Genomic DNA, 26136 nt, shown 5'->3' with positions numbered 1-26136 from the left:
TCGTGATTCACCAGCCTGTTTGATTGCCTTTTATTAGAAGATATTTCTTGGTACGATGACTTTTTTGTCTACCTCACTCATTTTCCTCGTTCGACTGTTTCACCAAGGTAGTTCGCGGTAGCAAGCAGTTAACTGGTATGCGTCCTTACCTCCTTCATTCATATGGGTTGCGCATAAAACAGCATAGGTCTACTCAAATTCTTGCAAGATTGCCCTCAGTGCCACAAATTTCTTGGCTCCTCCTTTCTCCATGAAGAAGTAAGTAGTCTTTAATGTCTGCATGCACAGGAAAACGAGGAAAACAAGCAAGCAGGACACATAATTGACTCTTTGTCAAAGAGCAGACCTAATTAAAGATAGCCACTGCGGTAAACACGTACCAAAGCCCTTATATACTGCAGAAACTAAGAAACCCACATAATTTGCCTGATATAGCTTCACCACATGAACATGAATGAGAGACAGCGGTCGCCAAAGGCCTGGCCAAGATCCTGGGCACAAATCAATATCGTAAGAGCCGCCGCCCACATAGAAGGCAGCCGTCATTCTCTCTGCATTACATGAGGTGTGCAAAACTAGCGATAATCTACGATACAGTCCAGATTCCACGTCTGCCGACATTTATGAGTGTCGCCAGCCCTGCATTCACTTGTATACTGGTATGTTTTTCTTTTCAGTACTGTTAAGGCAGCAGCTTTCTCGGCTCTCGTGGTGACTGGTATGGGCCTTCAACCAGAGCACACTGCTGCACGAGTTCCTTCGTCATCTGTAGAGGTGACACAGGGAGCCCAACTATACTGCCGATCGATGTGGGAGCAGCACGTTGTGTCACTTACCCACTATAGAACGGAATGCCTGGCCAAGGTCGCTTTACCGACACCGGCGATGTCAGCAGACCCAATCAGAAGAATTCTCCTAGAATCAGGCAGAGGAAAAAACGTTTACGAATGATGCAAGCTAAAGCGCGACGCCCAAGAGAAACAATTAATTACGAGTCCTGCCGGGCGTCAGCTTCGCCGAGACGTAATTACGGCCATTGAATAAACAAACATCGCGCCGCCTGCCAGCGGTAGACTGGTGGCCCTGCCCACGAGAGGGCTTCCATACGCGTCTCCTATTTATTTTTCGTGTTTATTTTGATTAGAACACTTGGTGTTTGGCGAGCCTGCCCGTGTTTCTTTTCGCCAGGCCCCATCTCGTCGGATGCTCTCCATTCTCATCATCAGTAGCGAATTCTTTCATCCTCATCTCCAGTGTTGGGTCTACGTTCGTTGATTTTGTGCGTTTAGGCAGCGCTACGTCGTAGTTTTCTGATTTGCATCTGCACTGCTCAACACCGAACAGGGAAACTATAGACGTCTTCTCTTCTCACATCGTTAGTTCCTGTTGTCCTTTTGATTCCAGTCACATACTGACCACTCTCTGCGAGGATAGTCACTCTATCTTGGAATAATTCCGAATATTTTTTGGCAATCGAGTTACTCTATATAAAATGACATAGCAGATATCAACGCGTTCCCACATGCCACGCCAAATATTTCTAGTATTTGAATAAAAAGAAATCTTTCTTCAACTGCTGGAGACATAGACGGAGCCAGGTTAACGAAGTCCATCATGCTGATAACACATGTGACATGGAATACTTGAAATTTTCCTACGTATCATATGACAAAAAGGATAACTAAATAAAATGCAGCAATAAAAACGATTTTTCTCGAGAACTTGTACTGTTGCTCCAGATATCGGCTAGATTTTTCAGAGTGCTCGTCGAACTCGACAGGACAAGTGTGAATGATGATAAATAAAGCAAGCAGTGCAAATAAAGCAACAGGAAACATAAAGCACGCATTGCGTGAAGTGGAAAGAGATAAGACCGTATAAAATATAAATGGGAATCCGTGATGTTCCGAACCATGTATTGTGATGACAAACTAAAAACATTGTGTATAACTAGTTAGTGGTTTCTACTAATCGGGTGCGTCTGCAATAACACAGCACTCCTCAGACGGAGGAGGAAGAGATGTAGTCCAGGCATGCGCCGAGTCTTACAAGCAACTCCAAGCAGGGTGCGCTGGTTAACGTAACTGGAACAAGAGAGCTGGGCAAACAACAGTTGGAGATTCACAGAACGGAATTATGCGAGTTTCAATACCTGTTCTTTCATTGAGTCACACAGCTTTTATAGTTTGAAATGTTGATAACTACAATGAAATGTTGTTCAGGGCCTTGGAGTGTTTAAACAATGCATCCATAACGTGTTTCCGGCTGCCTAATAAATTCTTAAAATTCAGTACTGCATAGGCAAAACTTTATCCTTCCGTCTTATTGATAAGATTGGAAAAATGCTTAGAAGCACAATAGAACACGTACTGCTATAGTTATTTACACGTATCATTAGGACAGTGTAAGACCCTAATGGCTCCAATAGAAATGTAATGGCGACGATAAATTTAAACCAGTACAAAGGAGATTCTCCTCTTCACCCTATATTTACCTTATTGATCCAACTGTGTGAGGTTCTATTTCGCGTAGTTGTTTCCACAATAATAGACGAAGAAACTGAACAAGCTGAACCCCACCCCGCACATGAAAGAGAGACAGAGAGAAAGATGTAGCGGAAGGCAGGGGGCAAGTATATATTAGCATCCAGTTGCTTCCCGCAAAAAATATCCCGTGTTCTCCCGGTACAACAAAGTCATTTTAATTTATTCTGTGCTGAGTTGTTCTGAGCCTCTAGTTTATATTTAAGCACATGCGCTCGTCGAGGTTCAAGTGTACTGCACAAGTGGCCCAAGTCCGTGGCTCTTAGCACACACTGTCAGCTTTGGTATCGCGAGCTCCGCTACACTCAGGCACAGCATTAGCTGCTGCCGCAGCTTAACTGAATAAGTATGACGGAACGCATTATCGAACTGGTTGACCAGCAGCTTCCGTGAGAATTCACCGTGGTTCCACGTGCAACTCGCGTGGTTCCGCGGATTTAGTTAATAAAATCCGCCGTGCACTTGCCTCTCATTTTCCATGACTTCAAGCAAGGCAATCGATCGGCGTTGGACTGCCTCTTGGTAGGCGGAAGTGGCTGATCCGATGGTAAGCGCTGCTACTTCCCAATATTTTTTTTTTCATTTGCGCTGCCAGAAGCACTCACACGTATACGACCCTCCCCTCTCCCCGCGGCAGTATGGCGTGGCAAGGAGAATGCGTGGAACCAAGAGAACGCGGAAAACAAGACATTTAATTTGTGAATCACCAGCGTTGGTGAGTAGAGTTTGGAGGGTCAACAGGATGAGTTCGCCATATATCTTAGCAGCCAGATGTAACTACTTATCGAGCGTTCCATCATCATCACAGGATGACGTTTTCATTGACGTAACCCATCACCAAAGTGTGTGACGTCACTATGAGGGACGTCACATGTTGACGTAATCACATACCATCGCAGCTTCGTCAGAGCTGAGCAGGCCGCGGACGAGGCAGTGCCAATCCATGTTACAGTGCAGAAAGCGTTCGAAGAGGGGTGGGGAGAGTGAATACATTAATGATTTGATTGATTTGTCGGGTTTAACGTCCCAAAACCACAATATGACTATGAGAGATGCCGTAGTGGAGGGCTCCGGAAATTTCTAACACCTGGGGTTCTTTACGTGCACCCAAATCTGAGTACACGGGCCTACAACAATACATTGATGAACAAGAAAAAGATTGCTTTCCTCTTCAAATTATCCTAGACGAATGTGTATGCGAACCCTGGGATTACTTTTTTGATTTTGCTGTAGACTTATCTTTAAGGGCACGTATACAGTCTGCCGGCCGTTTCTGTCAGCCACCTCGCCGGCTCTGCTGGCCCAAAGCTGGACTACCATGTCATCAGGTGAAAATGTTTCAACCATGGCTATGGTTGAGGCAGCAACCCATGCTTAGTCGTATACGCGATAAACAGACAAAACTGCATCGCCCTGAGGAAATTCAGATTTAGAAACCGTGACGAAATCACCAGCTCCATGGTGAGACATGATGATAGCGTCTGGCTACGAAGCTGGGAGGCGGTAGGTTCTAACACTTTCATCTGCAATATAATCTCACTAACAGTAGAATGATAACGCAAGCCGCTACACTTTTACGTCAATGTGAAGGGCTTATTAAGTGCACTTTGACTTAGCCCTACACCTTATTAGTAGGGGGGTACAGTACAGCACGGTATCGTTTTCGGTCCGGCTGATAAGTGTAATCTGATACAGAACTTGCTATGCAATTGGGTGAATATGGAGTTCCCATCAATCTAACTTATCAAACTTTCTAGAATCAATCGAAAACTGCGCTGCACGCTTTATCGACTCTGAATATTCTTATATTTCCAGTACATCTAAACTTCAAACCTGAGCTCACTATGCTGATCTATAATTACGACGTCTCATATCTCAAGTATGCCTTTGTCACAAGATTTATCAAACTCCCATCAAAACTCCAGCCATCCTGCCAGTTCATCGCACATCCAGCCGCAAAAAATGCAAAAGTAGTATACCTTCCGCCAGCACATACAACCGCTCATCTTCGCTCTTTTTTTAAAGACGATAGCCTTTCTTGGGAACCTTCAACAAAAAACGTTTTGTCTGTCTGTCTATACATTTGTCTATTTGTCCATCTTAACAATACTTTAAAAGGAACCTGACGATACTCCAAACAGCCAACCCCATCCGCAGTGCCCACCAATATTGCTCGAAGTTTAGTGTTCATACTTGTGAATTGTGAATTAAAAAGCAATAAATACGCATATCTGAGGCACTTTAACAACACGTCAGAATTCTGCATGTTTGTCTTTTACTAAAAAAGGCATGCATAAGTAATTATAAGGACCCTGGCGTATATCACGCTGCGCTGACCAGGCAAGTGTTTTCAACACTTTGCGAAGACGACACGATGGTGGCACCTACCCGTCGGCTTGCGTTCTACACCTTATCACCTACGAGACAGGCACGCATGCCACGCGCTTCGTTTTTCAAGATAAGTGCCAGATAGCGCTCATGTCTCACGTGTGACGTGACTTAATGCGCTCGTTCGCCTCCGCTGCACGCTCGAAGCACTCTAGCGCAGCTCCTCCAAAAAACTATTCACCAATTTTCTTGCGCAGAACATGGAATAAACGTTTTGTTCACTCTTTCCAGACGCAAGACTATCGTCTTTTGACGACATTTGCAGTGTAACATTCAGATACGGTGCCAATTTTTTTGTGTCAACCGCACGGGAGTGGAACCATCTACTTGCGTCTACCGTGCACCACTCTGACCCTCATTATTTCAAGATTGCTCTCGAGTCACTTTTTTTCTGTAATTATTAATACCCATACCTCATGTAATACCTCAGCTGAGGCCTTTGAGGTGCTCAAAATAAATAAATAAACAAATAAATAAATAAATAAAAGAAAGATGAGAAGGATTCAAATGTTAACAGAATGACACTGCATTAAGTATGTGTCAATAAAATAACGCATTGATATCCTCGTGCAATCCCATGACATTTAGTTATAATCCTGACTTGTACAGGCTCACAAGTTCTTCCAAGTGCCGCTAGCGGTGATGCAGAGCGCTAGTACTCTCTAAGTGCATCATATTTTCCACTCGTTAATAATACTTGTGCTCTGGCGTAATCTTTTATTAGTGCATTGCTCGTGCAAGTAGGAAGGTTTTGTAGCCTTTAATTTGGTTCAAGACGTTCCAAGGACTCGTCAAGCACGTTTCTCGCCAATGAAAACAACGACAAGATTTTGCAAGTTTCCATGGGGGAGAGGTATCCATTTACTGACCCGCTGTGGAGCAGTTTAGCTTGTAAAGTGCCACTCCACTGCGCTCAAGGAGGCGGGCTCAAGAACTGGCTTTGCCGGTCGCGTTTCAATTGAGGTGAAATTTAGGTTCACGCTAAAGAAACTCACTGAAACACAACTGACCAGGAGTAGTGTGCTACATGAAATATTTTGTCATGGCTTTGGTATGCCAGTATCTAGGGTTACAATACCATATCACCCTACTTTGTTGTGGGCTTGTTGAACAGCCTGTGGTTTAATTCAATAATGAAATGACATATGCTCTAGGGTTACAATACCATATCCACCTACTTTGTTGCGGGCTTGTTGAGCAGCCTGTAGCATTATTCAATAATGAAATGACATATGCTAATGATGTGTGCGTTTGGGCATCTGGGACTGATGCTCACTTAATTCAGATTGTCTTTCAAGAAGGCATAAATATATTAACCACTTTTAAAAGAAAAGAGCAATGGTTCTGTCGCTCGGAAAGACAGCTGTATTGCCATTCATCCATAGGAAGTTAGAAATTTTATTCTAAATTTAGAAAAAAACCACTTATGACTGCTACACAGCATCAATTTTTCAGAGCAATGCTTGACCGGCTGCTAGTATGCGCACCTCACATAAAGAAACTCGAAAACGAGGTGAATATGCTAGCGAATATACTCCGCAGAATTGCTGGGACATAATGGGGCGGATCTGTATCATCCATGCTCGCTGCTCACAATGCTTTAATGCGACAAAAAGTTGCATATTCTGCAGAAGTCTTGCACGGCCTATCCCGCACTTCAGATGAGTGACATGAAAGACTATACTAGCTAGGGGACTGCGTGTCTGCCTAGGTGGTCCACGAGTGACTTACAGCAGCCTTGTCACAGCATAGACTCGACAACCACCCTTTCCAGTCATGAGAACAATCGAAACATGCCGCCATTTTTTTTCTTACTGACGCAAGACAAAGACATCCCATTGGCACTGGAGATTTTGCGAAGGAATAAAATCACTTCCGATGAAGAAAAGCAGAATAATTTCCATATATTACCAAGGAATCAATTTTGGGGAACTAAAGTTGACTATCCTCCACGGCTGCTTGCAATACCAAGTATTGAATTGTCAGTAGATAGCATCATCAGAAAGAGAGACATGTTCATACAAGCTGCTCACCAACTAGCACTTTATCACATACACATGCGGTATCCGGAATACGCACACGTGTAAACAGATGGCTCAAGTATTACGACGTCTTCGACATCAGCATTTATTATACCACAGCTCAATATTCAGGAATCATTTAAACTATGTCGCACAACGTCGTCTACAACAGCTGAGCTCTTCGCTCTTCTGAATGTTATAAATTTTATAATCTCAGCAGCAGACACGAAAAAGAATGGTTCATTTTCAGCGACTCACAGGCCGCATTACCATCACTCTCCAGTACGAAAACGACCATAATTAGTGATAGCATGACATAAAAAACACTTGAAGCGTTCACCAAAGCAAGCCAGGTGCAACATAAGATCAAATTCCCGTAGATACCTGGCCAATGCAACATGTTTAGAAACACAGCTGCCGATAAAGCGGCACGACTAGCACATCGTAAAAATGTTACTGTTTATTTACCAATCTCGAAAAATGAATAGCGTAACATCATAAAGACTACAACTTTCAGAATGAGCAAAGAAGCTTAGTTCGATGAAAGTACAAAGACTTGTGATTTGTATCACATTGATCCAATAATTGAATTCAAAATTACGAAGGCATTAGCTAAAAGTATGAAAACGCTTATTCACCGGTTGAGGATAGGCACCGCATACACAAAACATTTTTCGCACAGAATTGGCAGAGCTGAAACTCCCGTATGCGAATGCGGATTAATAGATGAAGACATATGTCACGTTCTCATAGACTGTCTCCTTCAGGACAAGCTGAGATGACGTCTTAAATTGGAACAGTTGGCATCAGACCGCAGACCGTTTAGCATAAAGGAGCTGCTTGGTCCGTGGCCAACTGAGGCTTTAGAGACGTACGCTTTAAAAGCGTTCAAGCGTTTTCTACAAGACAGCGGAATCGCTGGCAAGTACTGAAGGAAATAACGAACTTTCATTTGTGTAACACGTCGTACCCATTAAGCGCAGTATTATACGACATTTATCATGTGTGTGAAGGAAGTGAATGACGTGACGACTGTTATGAATACATTAGTGAATACATCTCCAGAAGGACCAGACGTGTGCCCTGCTACTTTGTGCCGATAGGATCAAATGTTAACGAGGGACACTATCAGGGACTATATTCGTTGACTTTCAAATATTTCGTTAGCATTGTGTAGGTGTTGTTTGCTATGTGCATATGAGTGTGTTTTTGAATATGTGTGCTCGAGTGTTCTATTTTCTATGCACTGCTCTTTATGTTTTCTATTAAATGTGTTCAACTTTTACTGAAGGCTTAAGGTGTAGCCGGCGCCGTACTTCTGCGCTAACATTTTCTTATATACCATATCAATAAAAAATAATATCCGAGGTTCTACGTGCTAAAACCACGATACGGTTATGAAGCGTGCCAGAGTGGAAGACTCCGGGCATTTCGACCACCCGGTGTTCTTTAAAATGCATTGACATAGCTCAGTACTTGAGCTTCCAACGAAATTCTACCACCGCATTCGAGATCACACCCGATTATTTACGGTGAGCACTTAAAAACCACTGTAAATGTCACTGTGGAAAGCCATGATATTCGAACACACGCGCGAGTCCGCCCATATAATCAACTACTAAAGGAAGCATTAGGCCCGCTTTGCAAAGACGTAGAGGGTCATGAAGGCATGTCCTAATAAATCTTCAAGTCAAACATCTTTAGGCCGGGCAATTCTGAAACCAGGCTGTGGTTGGCAGGGATTTCATTTGATAATCTGAATCAGATATCACTAATGTAATAATTATACACGTGTGTGTGCGTGGTACTTGCCCATTTAAACAGGTCTTCGAAGAACTACTCACAGAGCAGTAATAAAAAACTGAAGCTACACCTCTCTCTGCAGCCGCCCCTCAACGATTCTAAGGAAATCTGTCGGAAGTAGGGAAGAAATGGTATACAATCCCGTGTCCCTGTCGCGATTTTATCTATACAGTTCAGGATGGCACGTGTCTTCGGGATCTGTTAAGAAATTTCTGACAGAACCAGCTGGAAGCTGTGATAAGAAGAGAAGTTCACCGAATTACGTGTTCTGCGAGGTTTTATTTAGGCAACGTTGTCATTTGTATTTCCCATGTAAGCATTATGTTGTTTAGAGATTGCTTGCAATATATATAGAGCACATGACTATGTTCGTTACGCATCAACAACTATGGAAACGAAGCAATACAATGGGCTACAAAACGCAAGATATCTGCACAACTCTGTAAAGGGCATGTTTCTTTTGTTGATACAAGTGAGGAAGATTTATCACATCGCACACAAAAATAGAGAAGTCGTCTTTAATACCTAGTCATCAAAGCCAGAAAAAAAAAGCTACGTATAATAAATGCCACAAAAAAAAACGAATTTCATGGTAATTCGTTGCGCATACTGTAGCAGGTCCCAGTCTGCGTTTGAAAGTTTTGTTTTATTGCTGTATAAGGCGTTCAACTGGCAAATAAAGTTACATACTTTTGACAAAGCTGAATTTCTGGTTCAACATTTTTGTACTTTTCTTTTTGGCTTCATATGACAAACTAAAAACCGTACGTTCTTCTTGAGAAAAACTGCTATAAAGCACCCTAGTTGTTGTACATACATTTATTTACCAGAAATGGGCAAGCATTTTTTAACCTATGATTACGCGCGTTCGCACAGCCTACTCAATGTATACTTCAAATCAGTACATTAGAGACATAGGACTCTATCGATACCTACGGTGGCGCCCTTTTTAAAATTGCTAACAATCTGTCAATATCAATCATCAGTACTTGCCTGCTTTGCGGGTGGTCGTGTTTTTCCGTACACAATTTCACCAACCCTGCCCTGCCATTATGGTTATTACACAAGAAATACAAATCCGCACAACTGTACGGTTGCTAGGGTGTCACATAGAAACATTAGATGAAATTGGCGGATTGTACTGCTCGATGAACTTCTGCTCCCAAAAGTTCAGCGCTTCAAGTTTCTGCTGCACTCTCTGCTGTGCAATTACCCGCAATATAATATGGTCAACTATGATGACACTATCAATGAAGACGGAGATAGCTTAGTTAGTGGTGCGATAATTCACCTGCCAGACGAACGTGATGACCATCGCACAGGTTACGGTTATTTGATTGTTCACACGGTGTAATTTACAATGAGCTATAGAGCAAGAGTGGGTCTTCAATGAACATTTTTGAGTGTTTTCAATATAGTACTTTCTTTTTAAAACATGGCGGTCTTGCAGAGCAACGTCTCTGCATTCTGTTGGTATTTATAAGACTGTGATTCTTTCACTAAAATAAATATTACTACACGGACCATCACGTCAGCAGGATAGCCTACAGAACCTATAGAAGATGAGTGGTCGTATAATCGCTGTGAGAATTCACCGACACAGACATGGGCAAGAAAGGCATGGCCAGATGTTCGAAAATTCGAAGGGCAGCTTCTTGCACTCCGTGGCTCATTACACAGCACTTCCTTGTGCGCGAATAGCCTACTTTGACGAGAACGAAAGCGATCGCGGACTTAACGTCCATGTAATGACTATACCACTTCTCTCTCGTAAAACGATAATGCTTATGTCTTCGCTGAATCGCTGCCGTATCTCTGGTGGTGTCGTATTGGCACTACTTATACTGTGCTAAACGTCAGTTTATTCTCTATATTTTGTTTTTTTTAACATCGTGATTATTACAGAGAAACAGAAATGTTTTCTACATCATATGATTTAAATAAGGGTCTCGGAGCGAATAGCATGAGCTGTGTGAAATGAGACGTAAACAAAGTATTGAGAAGTCCTCATGAAAAACGAGAGGATGAAATGCTTCACGACAGAACAGATCGCGTTGAAAAAGCACTGATGATAGCCTTTTGTCAGTGCAAAACGTGCAAAACAAATGAAAAGGAATACACAAAGAAAAGCAAGGACCAAAAAAAAAAGACGTCTATTTTTCAAAAAGTCATTTTCTTTTGCTTCTGCTGGTTGCCGGGGAGGCAAGAAAAAAGAAATAGATGGTTGCTCCGAGATGCTCCGAAAAATATGGCTTCCTCGCGCGCATCTATAAATATGTACTGTACATAATATTGCATTTTTCTTGCTTTTTGCTCGTATATAAGAGTGTTACTAATTTTTGATGTAATCCTGACTGTTAAACTCAAGCAAGTTAGTTCTGCCACCTCCACCACCTGCTGCCACCAGAAAGAACTGGGACGAAGAACTCCTCAAGGTGCCTAGAACAGCTTTTTTCATCGCCCCTGCTAGTGTATAATAATTTTTACAATGCAAATAAAGAATGAATAAAGATCAATATTATAGCCTCTAGAACGACTCATGTCTGAGGAACTGACTCCGTTCTTCAAGTAAGACAAAACAACTGAATAAAACAATAATGACGAAAATAAATGAAAGAAGAAAGTTCCGACATACTAACAGAAACGCACGCATGAGCTCATGCACGGTACTGGATGTGATAGGCCGTAGTAGCACCATATACGCACCAGTTTATAAGGATGTTAGACTGAAACATCTATCCACGCTGCCTCTACCATTCATGTTTCCTCCTTTTTTTTTTTACTTCGACGTATAGCTCTCCTTCTCACTTTCTCAACTTTTGTACACCCGCTTTCGCTACTCATTCTCTGCCCAAAAATAATGGGGGGGGGGGGGAGAAGGGCATGCGTTATGGTGCATAATTAGACACTAGCCTGTGTCAACAATACACTACCTTCTCTCCTTGTTCTCATATCCAAAAATTCCCAGTCATAGAGAAGCTCCGCACAATGTATGGTAATACAGTTCGTCCATTCATGATTTACCCGACGAAGACCTATAGATCAGCCCTCACCGTGTTGTGATCTCTTATAAGCTTCATACACACTCCTCTCAACAAAATGGCTCATTCCAAGTTCTGCATTGCTTAGAACTAGTCCTTTAACCCCCCTTTTTTTATAAACTTCGATTTTGATATACATCAAAACAAACTAAAAACAACCGCATTCCAGTTTTTCTTAGTCATGGCAGTTTCGATAGGCTAAATAGAGTGCAGGCACTTACTTTGCGATTGCTTCAAACAAAAACGTACCCTAACCCAGACTTTCTTCAGAACCTTTACCCTGAGGTTTCTTTAACTAACTCGTGTACAAAATGTGGCGGTTTGGCCACCTTACATACCATGCTCTGCGAGTGCCCTTCAGTATGCGCAACACCGATGCAGCATCGTCCAGAAAGTGCGACTCCGCTCTCCGGAGTCCGGACATAACGTCGCAACCTTGGGCTGTCCAGAGGGCCCACGATGCGGCGCTAGGTCTCGGCCTTACTGTCCCATCGTGGGAGCGGTCTGCCGTGTGCTAGGGCGCACGCCTTCGGACTTGGACAATAAAGTTTTCGCAAACTAAACCAAAGGGCAGTGTGGATATGGACAGTGAACGCTGATATGTGCCACATGGAAGGACAAGGTTGAGTGGATAATTTGAATCGGTTGAGAATAGCTTTTGTCCTAGGGTATACATAGTATATGATAAGGATAATGATGATAAGGCACAGATAAATTTTGGTAATGCCATGGTTCACTCATTCAGCGTTAACTTTCAAAAAAAAAGAAATTGATGGTTTCTGTATTTCATTTTATCAACAAAATTTGAACTATTTCTTGTTCAATAAATATGGGCCTTAACTGCAGTATTATATTGTGTGTTTCTAAATCTTAAAGTGGTTTATAGAGCTAGATTCAGTTCATTGATACGTTCGAAGTTGGTCTTATGGCAGTTTTGTTGAGTTTCATCAATAACAAACTGAGGCCTGAAAACTTGAAATTATACACTGTTTAGGCTGAAATTCGGAGGATAAGTTCAAAATATTTCGTGTCTTTTACGTCTCAAGACTCGCATGTGGTTGTGACAGACGCCGTAGAAGACAGCTGCAAATTTTTTTCGCCATTTGTTGTTCTTTTTTATGTACTTAAATCAAACAACAAGGGTCTTTTTCATTTCAAATCCATGGAAATGCAGCCGCTGTGGCCAAAGTTTGATTCAGGGACTTTCAATCGGGTTAGCAGCCGGGCACCGTAACAACTAGACCACTATGGCATGTTGCACGCAGAGTTTATTTTATAAGTGGTTGTTCACTACGTGAACTTCAGGCATTGTCAATTGCTTAAGAACAAAAAACAATTCTGTACAGCTCTCGCTTGTGCCGCGAAAAAAAATGCAAGACAAACAGCATTATTAAGTTAGCCAGCCGATACTTTGCACAATTTTGGGGGGCAAATAAGAACTGAACACGAGCAAGATGAGGCAGGACAATAAACCAGTTTATGCCCCCTCTATCTTACTCTATCCTTGCCAAGTGGTGGCTCACCGAGGCAGGCGCTTTCTACGAAGTGTCCACTTTGTTCATTTCTAAACTTCTTCAGTGCGGCATACAGTGATATATCAAGTTAGAGAAAAAAAGCACAGGTGTCCCTTTTCAGTTTAAAGGTCAGGAACGTAATTTATCTCTCGCTTTATCCTGCATATAGCTCCTGCACGAGCGAACCCGCTCGCGCGTCGTGTCTGGCATGCAATTGAAAGAGCACTCTAAGAAAAAAAAAGAGTATTCGGGGAGTATTTTTGTTACACAACAATATTCGGCATCTGACTTGCTCGCAATTCCTTTCTTGAACACCCACCACTGGCCACTTTTTTGTCGAGAATGCTATATATGCCACAGTGATAACGCCCGCGCCGGTGGCAACCGCCAACTACCGGAACGGTGGTGACAGCGTGAGGAAAGTACTCAAAGTAGATGACGATACTTGCTCTGTAGCAAAAACACTCCCCAAATAATCAACTTTGTTTTTAAAGTGAGCATGCGCGGCTATCCACTTCTCAGTAAAACCACGCTGTTTTTTGGGCAGTCTCACGACGCATTCAAACCATTTTCAAGTTCATGTAGCTGCTCCCAGACATTGCTTAATCTATGATACAGTACACAGATTCGTTAAGAACAGTACTCTGAAGCTCGAACAATTTACCAGTGTACGCGCCCGCGCTAGCTGCGTATGAAACATGTCTTAGCAACTGCTGGTCATGGCTCCAGTTCACAACAGCAGCTTGTTTCTATAAGCTGCATGCTTTTAGTAACGCACAAAGCAGCTGGTCCGTTATTTCTTCTGCTTGCTTGAATACCGTTCTCCCGATACTTTCTGTGCAGCATGCAAAGAGAAACATGATATAAGTTCCCAAGGGTCTACCAGCGTAGGCAAAACATGCGTTCTAAACAGAGCGCGCGAAATAGCAACGTACAGAGCCCCGAGCGGCGAGCATCCGCGAAGAAGGTGCAGTTGACGTGTTAGGTGCACGCGTGCATGCGGAACAGCTGCAAGCAACGTTGCCTGAATACTGAGGACGCCCGATGCATTTTGCGTGAAGGAAATGGCGGAAGCAGCACATAAGAATAGGAAATAACTACGTCTTCAGCTATCAAAACAACAAATTTGGTTCTTCACGTGTTTCTCTTTTCTAAGATGTCTTTGACGGGAAATTCTTGCTAACATTGTATCTTTGACGCGGCGTTTGTAAAAGCTCGTCTCAGTGAACATCTCTGTTTGTAGTTACACATGCCTTACCACTTGGATCACTCTGTTGATTCAATGGGATAGGTAATGCTTTCTTGCAGACGAGGAAGCGCTTTTTTCCTTTTAAAAAATACAAGCTACGGTTTATTTCGAAAGGCAAGCATGAGCTCCATGCATGTGCTGAAAGCATTGAAGCATGTTTTTTTTTTTGCTGTTTTATTAGTAACCTCGTAACGTGCAGGTTTTTAGGTTTTTTTTAACATCATCATGAAAAGTTCGGTGCGAACATAAAATTATGGGCCGGTAGCTGCCCCCTGATGTGCTTGCTGATCACTGTTGTAGAAGAAAGCGAAAGTGCTTGGACCGTCTAGGGTTGTTTAGGGTGCAAGTACACTGAAGTGCATCAGCGTTCTTGCATTTCAGTAACATTTAATTTTGTTCACCGTAGCCAGGAGTAAACCTGAGTTCTCAGGATCTGCTTTCCTAAACCATTGACCAACCACGGGCTGGTAAGGCGCAGACGTCGAAAGTCACACGAATCCCGATGCATTTTATTCATAGTACTCGCAGGTAAGAGCCATTTTGTTCTTCTTTTCAGTTCATTGTATTTGTCCTTGTGAGGCTGCGCATTCTTGACAAAATTATCATAGCAATGTCACGAAGAGGAAAAAATTGCATTAATGCCACCTACGTCTCTTATCGACACAATTACCAGGAGCGATCACATTTTGTGGGTACTATTTTACATAAATCGTGAATAACGCACGTGAATAACGACCTCGTAATCACAAGTAAACGCCCCGTATGAAACTATATATTCATAAATTTTGCAGCTACACCTCTACACTCTTCTTCTCAGACTTACTTGCATTTCGCTTGTTTGACTCACAATGAAACATGTATGGCACTTCCCGTTGACACTTTCCCGTCGAGAGTCCTCATTCTCCCTGCGATTCGCTCTAGCCGGGTGCACATCGGTACGCTACAGAAGCCGTAGTGCGCACGCACCTCGAGGCACTGTGAACGTGGACACAACAGGAGGTCGGACACGAACATGTGGAGAAGGCAAGAGAGAGGCCTACATATATGACTGAGCTCGAGGCTCGCCATATCGCGCTAATTGCCAATCGGTAAAACCTCGCAAGCCGGTAAGACGTGCTTGGTTTGTAAGCTCAGTAGATGTTCACCACCAACCCCTCCATGGTGGCCAGCGGATGGAGCTCATTCTCTCTTGGGCAAACGGCTCTAGATCACCTCCTGCGGTAACTACAAGGGGACATTACCTCCCCGACAAAGCCTGCTGCTTATACGGTTCGATTTGCGTTGTAGAGAAGAAGCGAAAAAACAAAAAAACTACCCCTAACAAGCAAAGAATGGTTTATACAGCGACGTGCCTTGGACGTGTATTCGTGCCCCGCGAGTGCACTATTGCGAGATGGCAGCGCATAATTCTGTGCGTGCGTGAGTGCCAGATCGCCCGAGGTGGGCATTCCCGAACGGGTACCTATGGTGCGGCGAACGGCAGCCATCAGGAACTCATTAGCTGCGGACTCTGGGCGGAGCGATACGCCCCGCTGCTCGAAGTCGGTGTCTCATTATCCCCCCCCCCCCCTCTCTAGCCTTCTCCGCCTAAGTCTCCGGCTAAGCCAGATATTTTGCGCTTCGGAAACAACGCTGTCAAGCGACAAAGACCCCCGAGAAGGAACGCTGTATAGAAAACGTGCTGTGCAAAATGCTCTGGAGAGCCACGCTGCACTGCGCCGTGCCCTCGTAATGCTAGTGACAGACAAAAACAAGACGATCACGGAAACGCTTAAGCAACGAGCGGGTTTTTATAGGATAGCGTAGGCTGCAGCAGCCGCTTACCCGCAGAGAGGATGCCAACACTTCTCCCGGTTTTCAGCTTAGATAAGGGTCTCATCGGCTTGTGTACGTTCATAGATAGTTTGTTTCCTCCGTATTGTTTTGTAAACAAAACTCGGGGTAACTACAAAACAGGGATAGTTGTTCTCACGAAAACAATGCATTTGGCGAATAATTTGCGGCATGGTTTAATAAAATTTTTCAAACCGTCTAGGCCACACCTTATAACTACGGCAACTTAAAGATCTCTCCTGAACCGTATGTACAACAAACAACAATCTTAGAAGGAGCTTGATAAAAGACGCTCTCTTTCCAAAGATTCGGCACTACTATGCGTCTCAAAAGATAAAGGACGTCTGGTTTGATAGACTTTCGGAGCATCGTTTCCGCTCCTGCAGTTGTCAATTTCACACTGCTTTGAGCATCACTTTAAAAAAGCAGAATGTTCGTAGCTCAACCAATATTAGAAACGGTCTCGAGCCCAACCTGGTTTAGTGATCTCTAGAGAAAGTGGCACCGGCTTCATAGCCGCAAACGAAACGGGCAGCAGCTGTCTATATAAGAAAACGGGCTACCTCTCTGCACAGGAGTATTTTTCAAAGGTCACAATTAATGCTCGATGTATGTGTGAATAAATTTGCTTTCATGTTGTTGAGAAACTTGAGCGCACCACTGCGCTTCACGGAACGCCATATTTCAAATTGTGAAAGGAACTTTGGTAAAAAAAAAAAAACCTTGCCACTGCACGCGATAAAGTTCTTCAGAAGTAACAATGCTAAATGCGAAGCACTGCCTTCCGGACTGCAGGCACTTTCAGCGTCTATCTATACCTTTCCTTCCTTCTATCTATCTATCTGCCTATAAGTCCGTGTTCTCTTATAAAGACCCCCTTAACTTGGGGTAAACCAAAAGTAGTCTGGAATGGTAAGATGGTTTGAGGAATATGGCTAGCTGGCCAGGACATGAATAATGTCGCAATTCTGTCAAATACGTCTCCAAACCCTTTCCGCCAGACGTGTGGCACATACCTGCGGCCGAGTATGTGCCACCGTTATGCAGGTATCTGCCCGCTGTGCGGGTATATAAAGGGTGATTGACGAGTTATATCTACCCAGAAACTGCGAGAACCGAGACGCAAATTTTAACGCGTAAGCATTAAAAAAATGTTTACATCAGCAGTGTTGACCCACCCAATGCAAAAAGTAAATGTCACACAACAGTAATCGAACCAAGCATACTACGTGGCAGTTAAGTATTCCACCGCAAAGCTATGCCAGATGTCGGAACTACTTTTGAAATCGATCCTAATGTACATGAAACGTCAATTGTGGTTGCAGGGCTAGGTATCAAATTTTTTAAACATAACATATGAACTCCTATGATACAACCGTCCCGTTGAATTAACGTGAATTGTAGTTAGGTGCTATCTGCTGAAGTTTGTTTATGTAGCAATGTGCATGGCTACCAACATCACGAGCAACAGCGCCTAATATCAGCTTACTGCTTCTGGTGTTTATAAAATCAATGTTGCTGTTAGCATCGTAACGGCCCTGTAAACAACTCGTTGTATAAAATATATGCGGTAGGTAAAAGTACGACTGTGCGTGCATTTGCACATATTTTAGCGCCAGTTCGTAGCGTTTCACTCAATAGAAAAATTACAACACAGTCACCTTCTATTTGCATACTTCGCATAACATCGATTCCCAAGGTACGTGGTAACACCGACTTTTTTTCGCAATAATTGTGAAGTTGCATTATCCGGGTTATGAGCTTATAGTCAGGCTTAACTGACTTGATTAAAAATTGACGTAAAAACTGCGGGAAGACTAGACGTTTTTTGTTGGCGGGAAATTTGGCAAGGAAGGAAGGAAGCAACAAAAAGGGAGAAGGCCGGGAGGTTAACCAGAAAGACATCCGGTTGGCTACCCTACACTGGGGGATAAAGGAAGGGGACAAGAAAGACGAGAAAGAGGGAAGAGAGGGAAAAAAGGGGGTGGGGAGAGAGTGACAGTAATTTCACTGCAGCGTGTAGAACTCTACCGCATGTCAGAGGCGTTCACACAAGCCTGTCTTTCTCAGGAAACGCAGCAGGGCTTTCACTGCCTTGTGGGCTGTCGAGGCATGTACGTTGCTGTAATAGCACCTGCACAGAAAGAGGCCGATCATCCAGTCGCCGCATTGCGTTGGCAAGTACTTGTCTCTCTGAGGCAAATCGAGGACAATGACACAGCAGGTGTTCGATATTTTCGTCGGTGCCGCAAACATCGCACGCCGCACTCTCAGTAATTCTGATTAACGTGGTATAAGCTTTCGTGAAAGCAACTCCTAGCCAAAGGCGATAGAGAAGCGAAGCTTCACGTCGATGTAGGCCGGGTGGAGGCCGGAGTTGTAGTGAAGGGTCAAGCTCGTGCAGTCGTGTACGTCGTATGCTTGGTGTGTTCCACTCAGTCAGTGTGAGACTGCGGGCCAGTTGACAAATCTGCCTCACCGCATCCGCTCTTGAAAGCGGTATCGGAACGCTGTTCGCTTCTTTATGTGAAGTGCGAGCAGCATGATCTGCAGAATCATTGCCGCCTATACCACTATGCCCAGGTAACCACTGAAAGACGATGTCATGGCCTTTTTGTATTAACAGGTGGTGAAGTTTCACGGTTTGGTAGGTCAACTGGTCGTGGCATCCGCGTCGGAGAACTGATATCAGGCACTGTAACGCTGGTTTTGAGTCAGAAAACAAAGCCCATTTACCTGGTCTTTCTTCTGAATTGATGTGTTCCAGTGCATTGCGCAGAGCCTCGAGTTCTGCCGTCGTTGAACTTGTCACATGTGAAGTCTTAAAACACCGAGTTATCCCTTGTGATGGTATAACCACTGCTCCACCTGAACTAGACGGCGTAGTAGAGCCATCCGTGTAAATGTGCACGTGGTTACTGTAGTTTTCTTCCAGTAGGAATAGACTCAGTTGTTTCAGGGCATGTGTCGGTAAGTCCGATTTTCTCCTCATTCCTGAAATCATTAAGTGAACTCGCGGCCGGCTCAAGCTCCAAGGAGGAAGCAGTGGCTTTGATGCAGGTGCGTATGTCTCAGCAAACGATGAACGATGCTTGGAGACAATAGTGCCGTATGTCGTGCGGGGCCTTTCAGCAGCTAGGCTCGCCAGGTGGTGAGAAGGGGTCCTGGCATAATGCCTGAGGTGCATGCGCATTGTCTCGATAATAATATGCGTATTTATCGAGTGATCTTGAGCGATGGCAATGGTTTCAGCCGTTGAAGCACTGCGGGGTATTCCAAGGCATATCTTAAGTGCTTGGGCTTGAATGCTCTGAATTGCGCGCAGGTTGGTCTTGCCGGTGTTAGATATTGCAGGTAAGCTGTACCGTAAGAATCCGATAAAGAGCACTCTGTACAGTTGTAGCATGGATGGTATGGGCACTCCCCAATTTTTTCCTGCAAGGAATTTGAGCATGTGGCATTGTTGCGATCAGCCGCTTCTTCACATAGTTCTCGTGTGGAGTCCACGACAGGTTTCTATCTATTATGACTCCCAAGAACCTGTGGCTTCTGCTGAACGATATGTATTCTTCATTAATCGATATACTGTAAGCAGACATTGGTTTCCGCGTGAACGCTACCACTGCACATTTTCCGCAGGACACCTCGAGGCCTTGTTTACGAAGATAGCATGACGTCGTTGTAGCAGCCTTCTGAAGGCGGGCGCGAAGCTGAGGCCTTGTCACACCTGATGTCCAAATGCAGATGTCATCAGCAACTTTTGTTATAAGCTTAGGATGTTAATATACTAGGCCCAAGACATTTACTTCACATTTACATGTCTCGCGTAAGAGTGTATAGACGCTTACGCGAGACATGTAGAGAATTGTCTTCGATAAATAACTGGTGGACTTTTGAATCTCAAACTCCAATTTCCCGCAGAATATGATGACGCGAATATATCAGTTTTTCATGTTTAAGCATATTCGTTGCACTTAAATATTCCCTATCGTTTTCCCAGTGCGGGGTAGTATACCGACTATGCTGAAATACCATCTCTGCCTTTTATCTCACTTTTGTTTTCCTGCAGTGAATTCATATATGCTAGCTTGCGTTAAGTAACACTTTGTGTTTATTTCCGCTCTAATGCTCACAATATTTCTTCGCCTCTTTCGATTCCTGAGGATGCTTAGTAGAGCACAAAAGCACACGGCTGGTGTATGAAATAGAGTTACAAAACAGCTTCGGAAAATATTCATCAGCAAAAAGACAGCTAATTGCAAATATAGTTCAACACCAAAAATATGTCACAAATAAAAAGTTTTAACAACTTGGACACAGCATAACAATTGCAAAAAAAAGAATGTTACTCTCATAACAGCGGGTAGTTACCATGAACCGCAGAATTGAGCCCTATCGAGCCTAAAAAGAAGTTTTTCTGTATCAAATGACATCCAACGTTAAATCAAATCAAATCATATTTATGTTATTGTCAGCAAGAACGAAAGGGGGTAGTGGGAAAAAGTTGCGTTATTGAAACTTGGATACGCCGGTCCCATCTGCTACAGTTCGACAGTGTGCAGCACTGACAACCAAAACATGACACGCTGACATAGGTTAACGCGTTTCCCAAAACTACGTTAATAAGGGTAAATATGTACGTACACGTAAAAATAAAGTAAGTCGAGCCTTCGTTTTTGTAAATATCACAAAACACAAAACTTAGCAAACAATGACCACTACTGTCGAACAATAGCCTCCTTAAGTAAATGTAATTCAACAGGTAGCCATAGCTATGCCATCTAGTAGCGTGTGAGTAAATACTGTAGTTAAATTTTGTTGCCACCATCAAGGGCATCAAAGAACGTTAGATAAAAGAGGTGTCGGCGCATATACTAAAGGTCTGAGCTACCTCTAACACGTACAGTTTTTTTTGTCGCTCTCTGCTGTTTATCTCAATTTTTACTCTTGTTACTTATTTCCCCATTTTTCGCCAGCACAGGGCCGCCACCAGTTCTAAGAGCAGGCTAATTTCCCCATCTGTTTCTCCTCTTTCGTGTCACATAACCAATGTATTGGTAGACAGGCATGCATGGAGCATGGCTCTCCGCCAGTCTGGTGTTGGTTGCGTCGGGACCACAGAACACCAAGTAAAGGGCAAGGTATGCACTAATTAATGATCGTGTGTCAGGCTACAGAACTCGCTGTCGCAGGTTCATTTGATCCCCTTAACGCAGCCACAACCTATTTGTATACTTAGTAAAACCCGGGTGCGTCGACGTGTATTTCACGAATACCCAGTTCACGGCCACTTATGACAGCATTCAGACTGGAGCGCGGTGTTTCATATTTACTGATACACATAAATTATTTGTACACTTAAGGGCCGTATTTGAAGCACGGCTCCCAAAACCTGCGAGTTTCACTTTGTGACCGAGGTGGTCTTTCGCATGCACTCATCCCAAGCAACAAGTTCTTAAGAAGAAGCACAGTTCATAACTTATTTGATGTAGTAGACGCTACAGAATATTTGAAGCCTCATTTATACAAAATCGTCCTCATAGAACATTCACACACTACGGGTGGTTATCGTCCTACAAATATTAGCGATAATACTTTCATTCATAAATTGTTTTTTTTGCATTTGGTATAACTAAGCACTATTTAATATTTCCGTTTGGAAATACCCACTGTATTCTTACGTTCGAGTACATAGACCACTGTGTGAATAATGTGTTTGGAGAGAGCAAAAGAGAGTGAGATAAACAGATAAATGAAAGGTGCGGAAAGAAATCAGCTGTTTGGATGCGGGTATATGTGGCGCTAAAGATGATTGGTTCACGTTGGTTGTTGAAGATATTCTATATTAAACGATCCGGCCAGTCGCCACTTGTAAGAATTATGCTGTTGGAGCTGCATGCTGGCGAATTTGTTGCAAAAATGTATTTCTATGGGGGAAGTTTTCTTTGAAGCAGCAGGCTGTTGTTGTCAAGGGCTAATTGTTCGGCATGAAAACTTTAAGTTTAATGAAAAGACACAAGACAAGACAAGTCAATAAAATCGTTGACAACAGTGCGAATGTTGGGAAATATTTGCCATGAACAACGCCACCTAAAGAAACTTCGTCGTGGCTATGGATGAGAACTCAACATCCATCAACTCAGCACCCATACCACAGGCCGTGAGAAGTTTAATTTTGCTGATCTGCTTTATAAATCAAGTGCTGTCAACAACGTGAATTCTGTTGTACTCTGCAAGAAATTGGGCGCTTTACCAACACCCGCTGCTTTTATCGCATCGCAGTTTCTGGTTATCCTTGAATGCGAAAGGCGTTAGCTGGCGCTCAGAAGGGGTGCAAGGGAAAATTTTAGCAGTGTGAGATTCGAAATCCAGCGTTTAGTGAGCGTCAAACATCGCGATAAAAGAAAACAATCCCTCCCCACACTCTCAATACGAACTTCGTGCGCTACGCTTGTCACGAACGCATGAAGCACTTCTTTCAAAGCTTTCACCTATTTTCTCGCTACTGGTCGCGCAGTCATAGGTAACCTCGACGAAATCGGCCGAGCAATTAAAATTTTGGCAGATCTCACGTACCTGGGAATCGCCGTTATGCGAAGCATGCGGAGAGAAGGTGACGATGTTGTATTTTTTTTATTGAGCGACACGTCATGAAATGACGCCTAATATAGGTTAAAGTGTTGCACGCACATATATTTTGAAGAGTTGCAGATTTTCATTTAACCAGTTCTTTGTACTTGCGCAACTATGTCGGCAGGAGCATGCGTATTAGCAACACCGGAAGGTGATATGAAGCGCTGATGGTCGCGAAGATGCTGGCCCTGGACACTGCTACATAAGTTAACTTCAGGGCATGGCACCTAACCCCAACTGACGTTAACCCGACGTAACAGCTGTATAAAAGGGGTACATATGTAATGTTTATAAAGAAGGTGGGGGGGGGGGGGGTGTAGGCAGCACTGCAACCACTTCATGAAGAGTAGCGTCAATTTGAAAAGTAGTTCCGAGACCTGGCGTAGCGCTGCAGTTTGTTAGAATGCTTGACTGCTACGGAAAATGCTTGGGGTCGAATCCTTCTGGGACCCTGAAATTCATTATTTTCATTTGTCGGAGGGTCAACGCTGCCTATGTCTGGTTTTTTCTTAACAATTATTTATAGTATTCATTGTGTCGACGCTATGGATGTCGGGTATTGCTTAACGCTCAAGCGTTAAAACTGCCCATGTGTGTTCTCGTCGTTTCTGGGTAGATACTAAGTGTTAATCACCTGCGGCACATACCCGCATACCAGTGGCACAGACCCGCCCCTGGGTATGTGCCACTCTCTGGCGGGAAGCGATTGACGACGTACGTAACGGGATTGTGACATTATTCATGTCTTGACCAGCACGTCATATTCGTCAAACCATCTTACCTTCCCATGCTAATTTTGGTTCACGAGAAGTAAAGGGGGTGACCACGAGAGCACGCAAACATAAGCGCCTAGATAGATAGATACGCTCAAAGTCGCCGAAGTGCGGCAAGAAATGCTTCGCATTTAAAACTTCTGTATAGCTACGATGCACAAAATGGTTCTGCAAAAAAAAAAAAAACGCCCGCCCTTACGAGCTTACGATTGCCGAAGGAGGATGTGTAGCGGAATACCGAATTATGCCAAGCTCACACGCACGCACGTGTGCAAAGGCGCACTCTTCCTCCTTGTCTGTAAGTTCGTGCGAAGACAGCCTTAGCCACCGCAGGCTGGTTACGTTTCCTCATAACAGAATGCCTCTTCTCGTTTGTCCTCTCTGGCTGTTACCTCTTGCCTTAGTCATTTCCGGTCTCACTCCACTATTTCTAAATTGTCTCTTTTTTTTTTGGGGGGGGGGGGGCGATCACGCTTCTTTCTACCGCTGAAACATATGTCATCGACAAATTTTCTCCTTAAAAATTTCTTTTACCCCACGGACCCATCCCACTGTCCGTCGTACAATATTACAATCGAACGACACGGACCCGTTGCGCGCTCGCTTCGAATTCGCGAAATTGTTTAAATTTAAAACTACCTGAGGCGCGGTAAACAACCCTGGGGTTACTTATTTTCCCTTCTATTTTACTATATGCAAAAATAAAAAAAAAGAAGTGGGCATTTCGAGAGGCTTCCGAGAGCGGCGTGCTCGACGAGAAATACTTGCTGCTGGCGCTTTCGCGATGTTCGATGCGCCGTCTTGCCATGTTCGCTTGAATAAACGAACGCGAATGCCGTTGTCGCTTAGGTGCGCACACTAATGCGATATTTATTGCGTGTCTCAAAAAGCAGCAATGTTTTTCAGGCATTGCGGTTTGTCACTCCATCTCATCCTCTTTGAACGGCTGCTTGAAATCCAGGATGCTTTGGAGCAACTTCAAGAAGTATTCTTTAGCATCTTTTTCTGTATATTTGTCAGTGTATAATGGTGCTTTGTAAAATCTTCGCAGATGTGCTGTTTTTTCAGTCTTTTTGTTTTGCTCAAAACAAAAAGTTAAACAGGGCTGGGTTGTTTTGATTTGTATCTCATAAAAAACGTGCTTACTTCAAACTCATAATGAAAAAAAAAAACGAAACCTGAACGAGAAGTTTATGCAGTAAACATACAGGAGGGCAACGCTTCCTGTAAACTTCTCTTCCTGTCTCGTAGTTCTTCGCTATGTGATTTCAAGCCAGCACGTTCCTAGGAAATCTGTAAGAAAATTGGTTTACTGGGTGCAGTTGTTTTTGTTTTGTTTTTTTCCTTCTGACAAAAATCTGCCACACGATTCTTGTTTCCGAGCACGCACCTGAAAACATTTTCGCTCGCTTTTTTTCTGAGCATATCTGATAGAGGCGAGGCATACAACCCGATCCACTGGCGCGGAAATCGCAAAATATTTGAACGGCAAACACCAACACTGTGGAGAATACATTAGCCCGTCACTTTGCAAAGGGTCGGCGTGTTACACCACACACGTCTAATGCCCTTGCATACATGAAGCTTTACTTAAATACGAACGCGTCTGTGGCGCCCATTTATCGAGTGTTTATCCCAAGTGCTCATGGATATCGGAGACACAAAGAGACATTTTGGAAAACAGAATAAATCGCAAAATATGCCGGGCAAGACATTCTGCAGCCGCGCGGATCGGCAGCAAGATGGCAGCCGACTTGCGTGGCAGTCCATTTTTAGTTTGTTTGCCGGAAATTCCTCAAGTTACAGCCCTCGTGGTTGTACTGTAAGCACCTGTACACTAAGCGAATGACACTGTAAACCACTCTGATCCCTTGAAGCGACTTCAAGCAATGAGAACGCCGTTTTGCTTAACCAGAATCTACAAAAGTATAGTTGCAATCTTGTTTTGCTTCCTGAATTGACTTTCTCCTCTGCTAACATGTTAGACTTATGCTTCCCCTGAAAGACCTCTTCGAAGCTAAAGGATTTATCAAAACACCTTCTCCACTGCTCAGCTGATAACTCGTTATTAACTCCTAACTCATAATAGCTGAATATTAGGCTGCTTAAGAATATGTGATCTGTTACCTTAAAGGCTATCTACAAGCCCACCGAAGAGGGACACTATATCTAAATAACAATTACCGTCAGAATGAAAGCTCAATGTATGACACATCTAAAACGGCAATATTATCAACAACAGTGTTGTACTTACCGAGAAATGAACGTAAATGCACAAGAACACATGCGCCGCAGTAGAAAATTCTCAAAATGATCCTGATGACATCAGACAGAGCCC

General features: G+C 43.5%; 1 protein-coding gene across 5 annotated transcripts in view; it reads right to left on the bottom strand.

The window, feature by feature from the left end:
* Positions 1-26136, bottom strand: part of LOC119178536 (neuroligin-4, Y-linked) — a 523045-nt gene that overhangs the window by 255850 nt on the left and 241059 nt on the right. The window lies entirely within an intron of this gene.

The sequence above is a fragment of the Rhipicephalus microplus genome, chromosome 1 (assembly GCF_043290135.1).
Source record: "Rhipicephalus microplus isolate Deutch F79 chromosome 1, USDA_Rmic, whole genome shotgun sequence".
Lineage (NCBI taxonomy): Eukaryota > Metazoa > Arthropoda > Arachnida > Ixodida > Ixodidae > Rhipicephalus > Rhipicephalus microplus.
Note: the sequence above shows the minus strand (reverse complement) of the source record. Positions and strands in the feature narration are given on the sequence as shown.